This window comes from Heterocephalus glaber, unplaced genomic scaffold (genome assembly GCF_053883595.1).
Source record: "Heterocephalus glaber isolate CG9 unplaced genomic scaffold, H.glaber_assembly_v1.0 deba00001570, whole genome shotgun sequence".
Classification (NCBI taxonomy): Eukaryota; Metazoa; Chordata; class Mammalia; order Rodentia; family Bathyergidae; genus Heterocephalus; species Heterocephalus glaber.
The window spans coordinates 62420-80657 of NW_028258355.1; the positions used below are offsets into that span (position 1 = coordinate 62420).

Consider the following 18238-nt stretch of genomic DNA (forward strand, 5'->3'; position numbering starts at 1 on the left):
TGGGTGCACTTGGCATCAGCAAGGGCAATTTGAAGGCTGAGGGCTGGAGTCATCCGAAGACTGGCTCACTCACATGCTTGGCAGTCTGGCTGGGAAGGTGCACAGAGCTACAGGCTGGTACAGCTAGGGCTCCTCAGCCATCTCCACCTGTGTGTGGTCTCCTACTGGTTTCCTCCAGCTTGGCAACTTCCATGTAACTTTTAGAATATTGGCTCAAGGCTCCCACGGCATATGTCAGAGAAAAGAACAAGGCAGAAACAATATCACCTTTTGTCCTGGGTGGGGTGTCAGGCCCTACCACTTCTACTGAATTCTATTTGTTGAATCAAGTCACTAATGCTGGGCTACGATCAAAGGGAGGTGAATTGGACTACATTCTTTGATGGGAGGAATGTCAAAGAATTTGTAGCCATGAATTAAAGAACCCTGTAAGGATTTGTTTTTCATATATAACATGTAGGGGGAAAGAGTCTTATACAATGTGGGGACTCGTGATACAATATAAACCAAGCCTTCTTCTATAATTCTGTTCTATCATTTGTAAATGGTTACTTGTCTCAAAGCTGCAAGATGATTGCTGTAGATCCAGACATTGTAATCATGCTCAAGACCAGAAGGACCAAAAGGAATAGTGCCAGCAGCTTCTGGTCCCTTTGATCAGGAATTTAAAAACACATCCCAGGCCCTCCTCAGCAGAATTCAGCTTAAGCCTATTGGCCACAGCTCTGCCAGAAGCCATCATTTGCTTCAGGGGAGGCTACAGAAATGAATACTTAGCTTCCTTCTTCTCCATTGTAGAGGTTGGCAAGGATGGAGAGAGGCAGAAGGGGACATTGGTTCAGTCAAGGCCCGCTTCTGCCCTACTAAGGCTCCACATCAGACCCATATGATCACAAGTAAGAGGAGCTTCAAGGCTGGGGATTTAGCTCAGTGGTTCTGCCACCTGCCTCGAAAGCACAAGGTCCGGAGTTCAATCCCGGGTACCAAAAAAGAGGAGCTTCAAAGAGCTGCCTCTTTCCTTCAGCCAAAGTTCACAATAAAATGACCCAGATATGGTTAGAAGGTGAAAAGTGTCAGCTAACAAATGGAATTATTTACAACTCTCTATTTGCAAATAGGATCAAGAGGTAGACATTGGATTGACTGACTCATTCACACAGTTTAAACAGGAAGCAGGATTGGCTTACCACACAGACATTTGCCAACAAGATAGGGAGGACACAGAAGAAAGAAGGCCCCTGACTTCTGAGAAAATATTTAAATTGCCCTGCAAATGACCTCGGATTCAGACCCCCCAGGGCCTAAAAATAATCTTGGGTAAGCAAAAAGGAAGCAGTAACTTGTATCCCTAACCCCAATTTTATATATAATTTTTAGAGAACATTCCCTCTTTTTGGCTTCTGTTGTTTACTAGTGAATGGCAACAGGAAAAACATTGTGAGTTGATGGATTTGGTGTAACCCATCTGCAATGGACATTCAAATTTAAGATTTAAAGTTATCTAGTACTAGGCTAAAGAAAAAGCAAAACTTCTTTTTTTTTCCCTCCTGGTAAGCAGGGAGCTCCCCAGTCTACTGGCTCACATCTCACACAAGAATAAAGAAGTCACGCTGCAGCAGGAATTTTTATAAATACTTTATTCAAACATTAGCATTAGCATATTGCCCTACAAGGGCTGAAGTGACAACTGGACTTACTGACTCCGGAGTGTCCACATCTGTTTCCCAGGTATACTGACACATGTTCATGAAAACACAGGGTCAAACGTGAAGAAAGAATGTGACCAGAGGAAGAACCCTAGACATCCCAGGCTACAACTTATAAGGAATATAAGGAAATAAAATAAGTGAAGAATAGAAATTTTTTCCTTTAAAATGAAAGAACTCTGACATAAGTAAATTAGATAATTAACTCAAAGCAATGTAACTCATATTAAACAGGAAAAAAGCACCAAGGCAACTGCAAGCATTCTCATTTACGGAGTTTAATTTAGAAGAGAAAGTAATGCAGGTTTTATTCTAAACAGTGGCTAACTTAATCTAATACAAAACATTCTTTTTAAATGAAAACCATAAAACATATATTATGGGAGTTACCAACCATTTTTATCATTTATAAGTTAATGCTCTGTTTTCAATGTTTCCTATCATCTGAAAATTTTAATTAAGAAGCAAATACTAGGTTTACAGAGATCACGACCTTGAATATGTCTTATTCATGTTTCAAATAATAATCATGTCATGATGACTTTTGATCTGCATGGAATGTAACAAACTAAAATATTTAAATTTTTTATTTTAAAAAAATGCCAGTTTACATCTGGGAATGTAGCTCAGTGGTAGAGCACTTGCTTAGCATGTGCAGGGCCCTGGGTTCAATCCTAAGCACCTCAAAATATAAAAAGTAAAATTAAAATACCAATTTAGAAACATACTAGAAGATAATTCAGATGCTCCCAAGCCACCTAGCAAAATCCTGAAGTGCAAAAAAATGGAAACAAAGTTTTTATCAATAAGGAGGGGAAGAGGGGTTGAAGGGAGGGGAGGGGAATGGGGGAAAAAAGAAGCAAGACATATCATGTACAGGTACAAATTCCCTATGATGAATTTATCATTATGTATATCTAAAATGCACCAATAAAAAAAATTTAAAATCCTGAAAGGCAGAAACCATCATAAGCTTATTCTATAATTCTCAAAAGCAAGTCTCAGTTCTAGGCCCAGTACAAGCAGTCAACATGCTAGATTTCACTACACTCTTAACATTGCTCACAAAGTCATGTATATTCTTCACATATGAAAATATTTTTGAAATGGAATATTCCTGGTACCAAAAAAAAAGAAGTAGAATATTCCTCACACTCATTTTCAACTAGAAATTCCCACTGGGTTTTGAACGAAATGATTTATTAGATGCTTCTCAATTAGGTGACAAGACTAATAGTCCCCATTAAACACTAATTTGTTTTTTACTCTGCAAAGACTAACACAGATGTAAAACAGAGGTTGTCCACTCCTGGAACATATGTCTAAGACAATAAGGCACTGACAGTGATTTGGTACACAGGCCAATTGCCTTTTCAGTGCCTCCCTTGCCACTACCAGTTTCACCAGACACGAGATTTAACTACGAATGCTTCTCTTTGCCAGCTCATGTTTAGCTTCCTGAGTTCTGGTAGTTCTTGGATGTACGGGAGACACACACACATTAAGCATTTATTGAGTTCCATTACCCGTACCATGTTGATGGTAGAAGTGTGGCTGCAGCCTCCATCTGAATTCACACCCTAAACCCTCACTCAGTAGCCATACCATCCCAGGCAGGTGCCTCAGCCTCTCTCAGCCCTGCCTCCTTCATCTGCAATAAACTTAGTCATCGCCACCACCGCCACCCTCACCACAACCACCACCATCATCACCATCAACGTCACCACCGTAACATGGTCTCTCAATCTTTTTCCCCAGGGAAACTAAGATGAAAAGACACAGATACACAGATTGTTCATATTTCGGTGCTGTGGTAAGTGGAGCACAGAAGAGAGTATTTAGCTCAAGGAATTCAGGAAGGAACTTGAGGCAAGATTTGAAAACTGAGTCCAGGTAGCCAGAGGAAGATAGTGCTCCAGAGAAAAGTGGTTGCATGAAACCACCAGGGGGTGCATGTTGTGGTTTGCTAATGATAAGACACGATGGGGAGAGGTCTAAGAGGAGGCTTATGAGGAAGGTGAAGATGAGGTCATGGGAGATGTTTTAGGTCACACTGAAGTGACTGAGTTTCTTTCTGTAGATGAAATTTCATAAGCCAGGTTTATATAAAAAAAAAACTAGTGTTTATAAGAGGTATTCATGAGATGTTCTTTAGTATTCCTCAAAATAATAACTTCACTGTGACTTATGTTTAGAACTATCCTAAATTTCACTCCTCAGTGGCTCACAATGCACACATTCACATATTGAAGGCTCTAGAGTCTTACATAAAGGGAACTGTTTCACTGGGCGTGGTGGTGCACACCTGTAATCCCAGACTCTGGGAGGGTGAGGCAGGCAAGTTAGAGCCCAACCTGGGCACATTAGCAATTTAGCAAGACCCTGTCTCAAAATAAAAACTTTAAAAAGGACTGGGCATGTAGCTCAGTATGAAGGTCGGGGCTTAATCCCCAGTACCACAAGAAAGAGACTTTTTAAAAATCTCAGTTTAGCCTAAGATTATTGAAACAGACTAGACTGGAGGACACCATTTTTGCAGAGAAATTTGGTCAGGTTTTTATCACAATATTGCAGTTTACCTTAGTAAAGTTACTTGCTGTAGCTACAGAGGTGAATTTGTTTAAGGGGCTTGCCTAGCAAGGAGGAATGAAATGGTGATGATCCAGGACAGAGGAGGTAGAAAAGATCAAGAAATGCTCAGGAGGTAAAAAATGTCTAAATTTTCCCAGCAAGAGTGGAGTGAAGGAGACAGAAGACACTAGGGTGATACTTTGAGTTTTTAAATAAATCAAAAGACAAGTAGGAGAGAAGCATGAAGCAAGGGAAAGGATTAGGAGTGGGCAAAATAAAGCACTTGGTTTGGAATATAATGAGTTTGAGGCATCCTTGAGACTTCCGAGTGAAATTACAGGCAGCCATGGAGTTCATCAATCATTATTTGGCCCTAATCTAAACCAGAGTCATCTGACAAGTAATTCCTAGCTCTTCCTACTCAAAATCTCAAACTTAAGATTCCATAGTGCATTGTGTTAACAGCAAATTTACTAATAATAAGGATATCAATTTTTTTTAATTTGGACTTTAAAAAAGTATTGCCAAATTAAAATATGCAAATATACATATGTAGACAAGTGAGCCTCACATTACTCACAGTGAATTACTTAAGCTGCCATTTAGAAAGTGAGTCTGCAGTGGAACCACTGCCATAACTCAGATGTACTGCAACAAACCTATTTGAATGAATTAATTTTTAATACATGCTGTACTAAATCATTTAAAAACTAATTTGTGTTCTTTCTGTTCTATCTCTAAACTTCTTGAAAGAAAGAGATACATTATTTTTGTGTCCTGAGCATCCGAAACAGTTTCTGACACATGGAAAGTAGGCATTAAAGTGTCATTGAGTTGAGGAAATTAATTAAGGCAAGTCTCAGTGATAAACACAAAATCGACAAATTTCCAACTGTACTCTCTCCCTAATTGATCTTATGTTCCCATCTGCAAACTGTTGTTATCAGCTCTGCTCTCCCTCTGAACCTGAGGCTGGTTTTCCAGCCGTACTCGACTTTTCCATCTGAATATTCACCACTGAATTTAACGTGTCCCTGGTGACACGGCCAGTTGCTTGCCTCCATGATGTCCATTCATCCCCCAACCCTTATAAAAAATGCCCCAGTTTTTTTTTCAGAGAGCCACTGTGCCCACTTAAAAAGCTTATGCTCCCTTGTAGCTTTAACTGGGACCATGATATAATTTTGGTCGACAAGATAAAAGTGGGGGTCTGATGGGAATTCCTGAAGAAGGTTTTGCTTTCCCTACATAGACATTACCCCTACTTCCTTCCAGCTTTCTCTTCTATCTTGAAGGCAGACTCTGCCTAGAGCTGCAGCACTCCTATCACACGAAGAGAATGAGCGATGTGGGAAGGATGGCCAAGGAGAAGAGAGCATGTGCTGTTCTCTCCATTTCAAACACTCCTCCACCCGGTTCTTCTTATTTTGGTTCTTTCTCATCATTCAGATACCAGCTCCAATGTCAAAGAGGCCTTTTCGGACACCTCAACCCACCTGTGATTCATTATCTCACACACTGTGTTATTCTTTCACATGCTAATCTATCCAAAATGATATTGTTTATTTTCTTGTTTGCTTGGGATATTTAGTTTTTTAGGTTTTCTTTCTTCCCTCTGTAGATGATAAGCTTCCTGAGTGCAGAGACTGTGTTGATTTTACTCACTGCTCCATCCCCAGATCTAGAAAAATATAAATATTATTTTTAACAAACAGATGAATTTTTGAAGAAAAAAACCAACATATAGTCTTGGATTCTTAGAAGCCTGCCAAACTTTATGGTTCTGAAATATATAATTTTTTGTCTAATATCTGTATGGGCAAAACAAGATTTCTGATTTAAATAAAAGTTTATTCTACCATATTTAACTCAGAACTCACTGAGCATGCTTAATCCTATTAATTATCCCCTATCACAGGTAAGTATCTTTCCTTACCACATATACTCCTTAACACAGAGTAACATAATAAGGGATTAGACCCTTAATACAGGCTGCCAAGTGGCATGTTTTTATAGAAAACAAGCCCTCAGGAATTTGGAAGGGAGCCCAATAGATTCACAGTTAAAAGCCTTCAGATCCCTTTACATACCATACTGGTGCTAAGGAAAGACTCTCTGAAGGCTGTTCTTATAGCCAAGCTAGAAAGCCAGGAACTTTCCCCAGATTCTTCAGTTACAATCCAGGGAAAATAAACTGTGTAGGAAAATTTTTCAAGGTAATAAATACAGCTGCTTTCGGGGAAATATGCTTTCAAACCACAAGGAAAAGGGTATGTACTTCTGGTCAGTTCTATTTCTCGAGGGTTTATTCGGCAATTTTAAGATTTTATAGAGTTAAATCAGTATTTTCATGACTAAATTCTCAGCCACAAGAAAAGGAAACATAACACCATCCGCCTTTCCTAGCACTGCTAGAGAGGCTAGTAGCAGAGCAAGTCAAACAGCTCAGTGCTCAGGGCTCCCAAAGACTCTGTTGTGTTGCATCATGGACAGCCTGGGGCAGGAGAGGGGGGAGCTGGCAGGCGCCAGGATAGGTCAGGGCACATGCAGGACACGAGATCCTAGGCAACAACATGTTCAGAAGTGAGGAAATCTCTCTGCCCTAGAGCCTTCCACTTCCCCTGGCTTCACCTTCTCAAAGGTGGCCTGCAATGTCCTGGGTACCCTTTCAGGGGACCTGCAAGAGCAAAATTACTTTCATAATAATACTAAAAACATAATTTGTCTTTTTCACTACTGATAGTACTGATAGTACAAAATAATACTGGGTCAAACTGTCAACCCTTTAATACAACTCAAAGCAGTGGCACCAAACTACACCTAGTCATCACCATCTTCTTTACTGCTGCACTAACATTCAAAAGAAAGAAAAGAGGGAAGGGAAAGATGGAAGGGAGGCAGTGAGGGAGGAAGGAAGGAAAGAAAAAGAAAGTTGGCTTTACTTAAGAATGTCCTTAATGAAGCATTAAAAATCATAAGTTTCATTAAATCACAGCACTGTAACATTTCGTGTGACTAGGAAGTCCACATAAAGCACTTTTCCTTCATGTCAAAGTAACACAGTTGTCTCTAGAAAAAAAATATTTGTGTTACTGTGTGAGTTGCAAGCTGAACTAGCTACTTTTTTCATGCAAGGTCATTTTTACATGAAAGAACAACTGATTCGGATTTAGCAGACAAATTTTCTTGAAAAGGATCAATGTGAGCCTGGCACTTCAAAGAAAACATGTAACAATATTTGTTGCTCAATAGCCATTAAGAAATTACTCCTACCTGAGATTTGGGTAGTAGCTACAACTATCCAGAAAAGCCATTAAAATGTGTTTCCAAACACAAATCCTTGTGACACCAGATTTTCTTCGTATACTTTGACGAAAACAACATATCACACTAGATTGAAAACAGAAGCTGATATAAAACTCCAGCTATCTTCTATTAAATCAGACATTAATAAGATTTGAAAAAAACAAGGTAATCTCTAATTTTTTTGTTTTGAAAAATAAATATATTTGAATAAAAATATATATAATGGGTTTATTTTTTCAAATGAATTGGTAATTATTTTTAAATGATTCTAATGTGACTAATATCCATAGATACAATCCAAATAAAAGATTTTTGAGGTTCTTAATATTTTTTGAAAGTATAAGGGATCCTAAAATCAAAACCTGGTACATAATGGAAATGTACAATAGGAATAGAAAAAAATGTATAATAGAAGTACATACTGAAAGTATAAACCTACATTTCTAATAACATAGATAATTTTCATTCTACCACAAAATATAATTTCTTTATGCAGTTAAAGAAAACTCAGTCAGGAGAGTCCAGTTGCTGACTAGCATGTCACCACAACGACTTTCAGGAGTTACCAAGTTTCTGTCAAGGGACAGAGGCGGGTGCCACAGTCCCTGGGATAAGAAAAGGTCCAGTGGGGAGAAAACGCTCAAGTGCTGTACATTGTGCACCTATGCTGGTGCAGCACTCTGAGCAATGAGAAGTGAAGTGAACTCTAACACAAGATCATTTTAAAAACTTAACTTCATACTTCCCTCTGTTTTCCCCCTTGAAATCTGTGCCCTTTGCCTCAGGGAAAGTTTGAGGTTAGAATTCTTGATTTTTGTTTTTAAAAACCTGAGGGCACTAAAAAGGATCCAGTTAAATCTGGGGGAGAAATGTTCCTTGGCTAAAATAAAATTTTCTCCAGTTTGATGGAGGAGTCAAAGTCTAAGTGCTCCTCAGTCTCCAGTACAGAGAGAAGGGAGGAGAGAGAGAGAGAGAATATTATTTGGCATTGAAAAGGAATGAATACATACTGATACATGCTACAACATGGATGAACCTTAAAATCACTATACCAAATGCAGGAAATCAGTTACAAACGTTTATATAATGCATGATTCCATTTATAGGAAATATTCTGGGATAAGAAAATCTACAGATAGAAAATAGATTAGTGGGTGCATAGGGATAGGGGAAATAAGGAGCAACTGCTAAAGAGTAGAGGTTTGGAGGCAGAGTATAAAAATGTCCTAGAGTTAGCCTTGGTGGCTCACAACTCTCCTAAACATACAAAAAATATTGAATTTTACACTTCACGTAGGTGGATTGTATGACATGTGAATTACATCACAATAAAGCTAAAAGATATAAAGAAACGCATCTCTTGCCCACCCGAGGTGTACTGACATTCACATTCACTCTACATATCTAATGCTTTATAAAGTTACTTTATGAGGTTATAGCAAGGTGGTAACTACTAAAACATACATTGTGCCAACTCAGAACCCAGTAAACAAGGCCAGTCCATGACCAATGGAAAAGGCGCAGAAGAGGGCAGATACGGGCTTCATGGAACATGAAGCCATGTGACAGCTGGCCAAGGTGGCACAGAGCACCCACACCACTGGCAGAGCACCATCTTGGGCAGTAGTGGAGCAAGCAGCATTCAGAGTTGTGGGAAGGGGCCAACATCAAGCAGGCCCTTAGCAGACTGCAAGGCCCCACTTCGGGGAAGAGTTTCAATGGCAGGGTTCATGTCAAGTGCACGATTGCAATGAAGGCTGCAGCCTCAGAGAAACTGAGCAACCAACCCTCTAAAAAGGACCTGAGGCAACCACACAGGGACCTAATTAGTGTTAATCACAAATATATGTCACTTAGAAATGATAATACAGCATACAACTCAGGTAAGTTCTACAATAAAAATAACAGATACTACTGGTCAGGCACTGTTACTCTGTACTTTATATTTTTAATTTATTGTACCTATAGGCCAACCCTCAGAAATAGCTATTCTTATTCTCTTACAGATGCGGAAACTGAGTCACAGAAAGGCAAATAACTTGTCCAAGTCACTAGTAAGGACAAAGCTAAGAGTAAATCCCAGGCCTCATGGTCCCAGGGTCTGTCTTAACAACTTTACCATGCTACCCTTAGGGGAGCAGCCCACTTTCTGCAACTGAGTGATCAGGATCAGCAGGAACCATGGTTGATGTTGAATCCCCTTCAGCATTGAACTGCAGGGTGGGTCTATAAAGCGCTTCCCACAGAGGAGACTTAGTCATGGAGCCCAGCTGGAGCTGAACCTGCAAGCAGTGGTTAAATGATGGCCGCACAGAGAGAACCAGGGTAGGCAACCAGGCAGCATACATCTAACTTCTTTCTTTTACTGCACCACTATGAAGCCGTGCCTTAGACTGTTTAGGCTGCTATAACAACATACATGGAGGGGATGACTTCTAAACAACAGAAATTTGTTTTGCACAGTTTTTTAGGCTGGCAAGTCCAAGATCAAGGCACAGGTAGATGCTGTGTCTGGTGAGGACCCAGGACCTCAAAGGCAGCTGTCTGTTTAATCTAGCCTTGCATGGTGGAAGGATGAGGGAGTCTCTTGCAGGCCTCCTCTATAATGGTGTAAATCCCATTCATGAGGGCTGAGGCCCCCACCCCTTAATACCATCATGTTGAGTGTAAGGATTTCAACACATGAATTTGGGAGGAATATAAACATTCAGCCTATAACACATAGGTGTTCTCTTTTTTTTAACAGATGAGAAAGCTGAGATTACACATAATTTGGCTAAAGACTCAGTTAACCACAAACCAAGACTAGATACCAGACTTTCTGATTCCAAGATGGCAGCTACGAAGTGGCCTTTGGAGGTTGGCAGGCAGTGTCAAACAGCAAGTGAACTGACAACCAGGGTAGCATAATGGTTAAGAACTGTGATTGGTGGCCAAAGTCCAGATACAACAGCTACCCTATAATCTTGAGAGAGCTACTTAACTTTTCTAAGTCTTAGCTTTCACCCGTAAAACAAGTTTAGAACTACTACTATTAATAAGGTCTAACTCCTAGGCTTGCTATGGGAACTCAATGAAATACTATGTGTAACTGGTAGAGTGTCCAACATCTAGTAGGTGCTCAGTAAGTAGCAGCCATTTTGCGTAGGCATTCCTTTTATTGTACTACTGAGCAAAGACCATCTATGAGGCCATTCAGCTCTTTCTCCTGAGCCATTTTACCACTTGATTCAGAGGATATGAGTGCTAAAAGGAACATTTGAATTTATTTAATCAAATTCTCTTTTCTAACAAATGAGAAAATTGAGAGTTAGTACGTATGTTGCCCGAGGCTTTTTAGCTAGTTGCAGTCAGAGGAAAACCAGATCTTTTATTTTTAACTTAAAATAAAAAAGATGTTGGTATGAGATAGAAAAATACTTAAGAAGAAGTAAAATCAAGACAGCCCCAAGAAGGCCTTGGAACAGAGGCAGAACTTAGTGAGAAAGGCAATCGTGCCACACTGGAGCAGAGCAGGAGAGCTGCTGGCATGCTGGCAGAACCTTGCTCCGCCATCAGCATCAGTGTGCATGAGTAAGGGACACTTTCCAGGAAGCAGGAAGTGTTGCTTTCAGATATTCATTCCCTATCACCCCATCCCTGACCCGCGGCACCAAACAAAGGAAACTGGAGCTTGGTTGATATACAAGAGAAGTTAACAAAAGGACAGAAACCAGTATCTTGGAAAGCATATGGTAGACATGTGATTAGTGGTAGTAAAATGATCAGAGAAGAAAAAAACGAAAAGTCTTTTATATCCCTGGAGAAGGTTGTCTTCACTTGCTAAAAGACTAGCAAAATATTGACTAAAATTAACAAGCAGCTGTTAGATGAGGGTGAGGACTATGAGGAAAGGTGTATTGAGCTAAAGAGGTAATAAAGATCTGTGAGAATGAGACTTGAGGAAAACAAATGTGTGTGTTTTCACATATCCACAGATATATATTTAGCTGCTGAGAGGGCCTGTCTTTTGCCTTTGCAACAAATTTAAGAGCTTCCCTCAAAGGCAAATTAAATTGTGTCCACTGTGCTATTCACAAGGGTCAGGGAAGGCGATGGGAGAGGTAGTGGGAGTATGATAGGGCAGGCAGCCAAAAACTAAGGAGCAGGGATTCCCAAATGAGGTTGCTGCCCCACCTGCTACACGTTAATGGTGCACCCATCCCTGACAATTTGGTGTCCCTGTTGCATCTTTTAAAAGAAAGAAGTACATTTGGGAAATATTTGACAAAGCTCACTTAAAGAAAGAAAACTTAGAATTTTGTGTGTTTTTAAGCCATATATATTATTCAAAGAAACTAAGTTAACCCCATTTTATACAAAGACTGAATGATTATTAGGTAAAGAAATCATTCCAGACTCCAAAGCTTTTCCACTGGCTAGATAGAGCCAGCATTCTGGTCCTGTTTGCTATTTTCAAGCACCCAAGTAATGTTAACCGGCACACTACTTTGCTTAGATTTGCATTTTGAGTTAAAGAGGCACTGGGTTCAAATATTGTGCTCATCACCTCTCCATTGCTATAACAAATATATGAGACAATCAACTTATAAACACAAAAGATTCATTTTGGCTCATAGTTTTGAGTTCTAGTTTGTGATCAATTTGCCCTATTGCTTATAACACTGTGGCAAGACAGCACCACATAACAGGAGCACATGGCAGAGCAAAACTGCTCACCTCATCAACAGGAAACAGAAGAGAAGGGGAGGGGAACAAGGTCCCACAACCCCTTCAAAGACACATCCTCAATGAGCTGAAGATCACTCACCTTTTATAGTTCCTGTCATCTCCCAGAAGCACCCAGCTGGGGACTGAACTCCTAACACACAGGCCTTTGGCGAACCACAGCAAACATGTGAAGGAAAAAATGTAGTTACTACTGTGAACTATCCACTAACACCATCGGCTGTGACATGATATGCTAAAAAGATCAGTCTCAGACATCATAAGTCTTCTAGAGACTTTCCCAAAGAGAGAACCACAAGTGTTATAGGAAAAAGAATTGCCTTGAAACTTAGGACAGAAAGTTAAGGCAATTTACAGACAGTACTACATTCCAGTTGAAATATGTACTTCCTCTACTGCATGACACACATGACCACATGTGACTCCCCCTCCAGATGTTACTTTCATTGACTGCGTGCTAGGGCCGCCAGGTCTCATACTGACAGTGATAAATGTAAGGGACCTGTTCAACTGGCTACTTTCTGTTCTCATGGAATATCCTTGGGAAAGACCAGGGTTGTTTTTTTTTTTCTATGTTCTCATATCTTCTAGTTTTCAAATTTTGATGGCACTTGTACATTTGTCTACATTGAACGTAAACTTTCCAACCTTTATTTTCCTCCTTTTTTCACAGATACAATTTTAAGTTGGTGGGCAACTATTAATGTTAGTCCAGGAGCTGCTGAGTTTGCAGGTTTTGCCAAGATTTACCAATTTTGTATCATATGTGTATTTTAGGGAACTTAAACACACAACCACAAGTAGATTCACAAACACCACTTCCTTTCTTTCTTTCTCTCTTTCCTTTCTTTTCTTTTCTTTTTGCAGTACTGAGAATTGAATCCAGGACCTTCACATCGAGTTACATCCCAGCTCTTTTTTAGTCTTTATTTTGAGACAGTGAGTTAGTTACTAAGTTAGCCACGCTGGGCTTGAACTTGAAATCTTCCTGCCTCAGCCTGCCAGAGTGCTGGGTTACAGGCCACCATGCCCAGATACAAGCACCATTTTCATAAGCACCATTTTTCTTTAGTGTCTTCTATATTTTAAAGTCCGTTGGCCACCACTGATAAGATATATACACATAGAAGTAACTAGAATATAACTTCAACATACCTTTGGTAGCTATCTTTGGCTAACACCTTTGTTGGTCTACAGAGGAAGCATTGTCAATGGTCTCTTGCTATTTAAATAAATTAGGGAGAAAACCAGTAGCAGGTCTCACTATGGGAAGATTAGAATTGGAGATTTCATTAAAAATATTACAGGGGCCGGGGATTTAGCTCAGTGGCACAGTGCCTACCTTGCAAGTGCAAGGTCCTGAGTTCAAATTCCAGTACTGCAAAAAAATTATTACAGGTGCGCCGCTGGGAGCCGGGCTTCGTGGAGACCCCGTGGACCGGGCCCTCGCTCAGCCTCTTGACTGTGCCTTGGGTCGCACGCGGCAGTTCCATGACCGCAGCATGGCCGCCGCGGGGGGCTCCCGGCTCCTGCTCGCCTCCTCCTCGGCTTTCAGCTTCCCAGGCCGCCGGTGGCTGCTCCTGGCCGGACCCGGTATGGGAGCCGGCGGCCTACCGGGCAGCAGGGCGCGGGGCCTAGGCGTCGATGCGGCCCCCAGCCTGCCTCTGAGCTTGTCGGCTGGGAACAGCTCAGAAGATAAGATAACAATCCACTTTATAAACCGAGATGGTGAAAAATTAACAACCAAAGGAAAAATTGGTGACTCTCTGCTAGATGTTGTGGTTGAAAATAATCTAGATATTGATGGTTTTGCTGCCTGTGAGGGAACCTTGGCTTGCCCTACTTGCCACCTCATCTTTGAAGATCACATATATGAGAAGTTAGATCCGATCACTGATGAGGAGAATGATATGCTTGATCTGGCTTACGGACTAACAGACAGGTCACGCTTGGGCTGCCAAATCTATTTGACCAAATCGATGGACAATATGACTGTTCGAGTACCTGAGGCAGTGGCTAATGCTAGACAATCTGTTGACATGGGCAAGAGTTCCTAAGTTACAATAAAAAGAAATACGTTCAAATATTAAATGTTAACAAAAATTTAGTTATTTTTTATAATTATCTTTTAATGTAATGAGCACATGGGTGAATGCATTTATTATTATGACGAGCTTTGCTATTTTAATTCAGCTTATGTAACAATTTTGTAGTATGAATGTGTATGATCTTTTGGTTAAATTATAAAAATATGTCAAATATTAGAAAATAGTTGATATGATAATAAATCCTTATGTATTTTATCTTATGTGTATTTAGCAGCTTTAGAAAAATATTACCACATAATCTTATGTCTGCCTATTTAGAAAGTAGGTTAAAAAAAGGTAATATTACCCCTGTTTGATTTGTGGCAGAGATCTAAAGAGGCTTGCCTAAGGCCATATAACCAGAAAATCTGTACTAGAACTTACATCTTGTTACTGTAAATTTTCTGTTTAGACTGAAGTCAGAAAAATTAAGAGTATCTTAATTTATGTAAATGTGTATTGAAAAATCACTTAATTGAATATTAGTTCCTTAATTTCAGACAATATTAAACTTATAAACAAATTTTCTTAAGTTTTTGATTTAGTGAGAAGTGTAAGTCTGAACATAGGCATTATAAAGAAGTTTGACGTCTTTTCTGACTAAGCTAGAGGAATAAACTAAACTTAAATATCTTGTTTTTTTTCTATTCTCAGCAAAATAGTCTCTCTTTGTAATCTTTTGAAATAATGTTGATTTACAAATTGCTGCCTTGTAATAGAATAGAAATCTTAAGAATTAGGTCCCTGTATCTTGAGCCAGAGGACATGAACTAGGTGTTTCGTCATATAGCCCAGGGAGTACTGTTCTTTCTCATGAAGTGTGTGCAGCCTGCATAGCAGTGTGTCAGAATCCCAACATGAGAGAGTGGGTTTAGCATCACAGAGTATTAGTTATGTATGGAAGACATTTGTATCCTTGTCTTTGTTGAAAATAAATTTGTAAAACAATAGAATATATAGTGTGCTCTTTGGAGCATACCAACTAACCTGGATGAATTGTGAGGGAGAGAAAATTAGAAAAAGCATAATTATAAGACAGTTGGGTTAGCTTCAAGTACTTTATTGCAGTTTGATCATTTATATAAATATTGGTCAATTATAATACTTGACATACAACATTGTGTTAAGCCCATTAGAGGTACAAAGATGAACAAGACAAGAAATGTCCTCAGAGACTCATGGGAAAACATATATACTGGTATGCACACATAATTTGCTTAAACCAAACCAACCAATTTGCCAAATAAGAATTTAAGCTAATCAGTATGTAAAAAGTGACTAGGCAGAACTTGAGGTGCCTTATGTTCATTTAATACTTAATAGCTATTGAACGCTTTTCATATAGTGTGTTACATACTTTTTAAGTACTTTATAACAATTCATTTTCTTAATGAGCTCCAATATTGTTTTCTTATACAGATCACTTAAACTCCTTTCTAGAGCTACAGTACTTTGATAAAAACTCTCTAAAATTTAGAGCCAAAACCTGCTAAACTTTAGAATGTAAATTATCTCAGATTTCAGATTTTTTAAATCTCAAATTAAAGACATTGTATTACTTAAATAAAACCTTTTAAACTTAAAAAGAACAAAATTATTACAGCACACCTCCTGCTCCTCCTCCCTTCTGGGACCAAAATTGCCTTCAAGGTCCTGGAGTTTGTAAGACACAATAAATAACCAGGGGGTTAAAATGCATCTTGTGAGAAAGCATAGAAAATCCAACACAAGAAGACATAGGCATTATTTATAGACCTTGGAATGGTGCTATAGTAAAATGAGACTGAGGAGAGAAGGAACACCTTGCTAAATACCATCAGGGGAAAATGTGACTTTAAATTTCTACCACCTCTATTCCCCCTACACTGTATTGTTCTTTTGGAAATGTATCAGTTCTTATGCCTAAGTCTCAGACCAGAAAGGAACAATCTGCAGATGGTGCTGAAAAGGAGCAGCTTTGCTCCGGTGCCACTGCCTCCCCCACCAAAGAGACGACTAGAGCAGCACCTCCATCGTTCCAGGTGAACAGGCGCAGTTAATTAAGCACTTTAGCAGCCAAACAAGTTTGGGATGCCTTTGTGTCTCCGTTTCCAGCATCCTCAGGAAGCAAACATGCTGATTCTGAGAATTTCAAATTTTCTGAGGTTCCTAGAAGCCCTTGGAGAAAGGAGATTTGCTTACCTACTGTGGTTTCTTGAGCTGTAGAATTTGTTTGTCCAGATTTTCTTTCAAATTTGAGGAAATGAGACAAAATGAAAATAAAAGAATGACTTCAGGACACTTGGGTTACATAATTAACCCTCCATTAGTTAGCTCTCCATTACTATAAACAAAATCTGAGAAAACCAACTTGAAGGAGGAAAGATTTATCTTGACTCACAGTTTCCGCAGTTTTAGACCATGGTCAGCTGGCCTGTCCCCTCTGGGGCTGTGGTGAGGCAGCACACTCATGGCAGGGGTGTGTGGTAGAGCAGGGCTCCTCACCTCATGGTAGTCAGGAAACAGAGAGAGAAGAGAAGGGGCTGCATACAAAATTACCCTTCAAGAGCATGCCACCAGTTAACTTCCTCCAGGTAGGCCTACTTCCTAAAGTTTCCACTATCTCCCCAAAATCCCATTAGGCTACAAATTCATCAGTGGATTAATCCCTCATGATAGAATCACCTTCCAAAACTCCACCTCTGGACACTGCTCCACTGGGGACCAAGTCTTCAAGACGCAAGCTTTTGGGGGACATTGCACATTTCAGATCTAAACCATAAGACACACATGCATGGGAGGTCTTTAATGGATGTAGGATAACATGCATGGGGCAGGATATTGGTTCTCACATTTTAATGTGTCTGAAATCATTCGTTGGACTCGTGAAGAATAAAGGTAACAAGGTACCATCCACAGAAATTCTAGAGTGGAGCTCTCCAAATGACATTTCTAATGAGAACCACAGGTGAGCTCATCATAGGTAGTTCAGGCAACCAATTGTTAGAAGATAACTCTGACTCCCAAGAGCCTCAGTTCTCACCTTCCCCAATTGCTTTTTTTCATTCTCCAACTCCACTGAAACAGCTTCCATTCATCAAGGCCACCAGTGGCCTCCTTGTTCTCAGATCCATGACCAATTTTCAATCCTCATAGGTCTTGCTTAACCAGTTGTCAGTATTTGACACAGTTGACCACTCACTCCTCCTTGAAACACAACGGCTTGCAGGGCAATAATCTCTTGGTTATCCTTCTCCCTTTCTGGTTTCTTCTCAGTCTCCCTTCCTGGTCTGATTTGCCTGATTTCTAAATCTTGCAGTGCCCTGGGTTTCAATCCTTGAATCTTTCCTCTTCTCAATCTATTCTCACTTCTTCAGTTTTGCCATACATTCCATTGGTTTTAAATTCCTATTAACTCTAGAAATTTATAAATTTGTATTTATGGTCCATCCTACATTCCAGAGCTCCAGACTAATACACCCTATTGACAATTAAACATCTCCAGTTTGAAGTCTACTAGGTGTACATTAATATGTACAAATCCCCTGGTTTATACTCCCCCCCCTTCAAAACGTGCTCATGTATCAGTATTTCCCAGATTAATAATGGGTAACTATTTTTCCAGTTGCTAAATCCAAAAAGCCACTTGCCATTACTGACTCCTTACTTTCTTTACAATCTACATCTGAACCATCAACAGAAGCCAGGTGTGGTGGCGAGCACCAGTAGTCTCAGCACTCGGGAGGCTAAGGTATGAAGATCACTGAGAATTCAAGGCCAACCTGGGCCACACAGCCCTGCTCAAGGCCAGCCTGAATTACACAGTGAGACCCTTTCTCTCTCTCAAAAAAAATCAGCAAA

General features: G+C 39.8%; 1 long non-coding RNA gene and 1 pseudogene across 3 annotated transcripts; one reads left to right on the forward strand and one right to left on the reverse strand.

The window, feature by feature from the left end:
* Window positions 1–1619: 1619 nt before the first annotated feature.
* Window positions 1620–17591, reverse strand: LOC147823683 (uncharacterized). 2 transcript variants are annotated; one of them, XR_015443442.1, is made up of 4 exons: window positions 16580–17591; window positions 12394–12457; window positions 7551–7667; window positions 1620–5958 (listed from the first exon to the last, which is right to left on the reverse strand). It is a non-coding gene; the product is annotated as an uncharacterized LOC147823683 (long non-coding RNA). The 2 variants fall into 2 exon arrangements; XR_015443441.1 differs by lacking the exon at window positions 7551–7667.
* On the forward strand, window positions 12912–16857 carry LOC147823684 (adrenodoxin pseudogene; annotated as a pseudogene). Its single transcript, XR_015443440.1, has one exon. The product of XR_015443440.1 is annotated as an adrenodoxin pseudogene (transcript).
* Window positions 17592–18238: the final 647 nt, after the last annotated feature.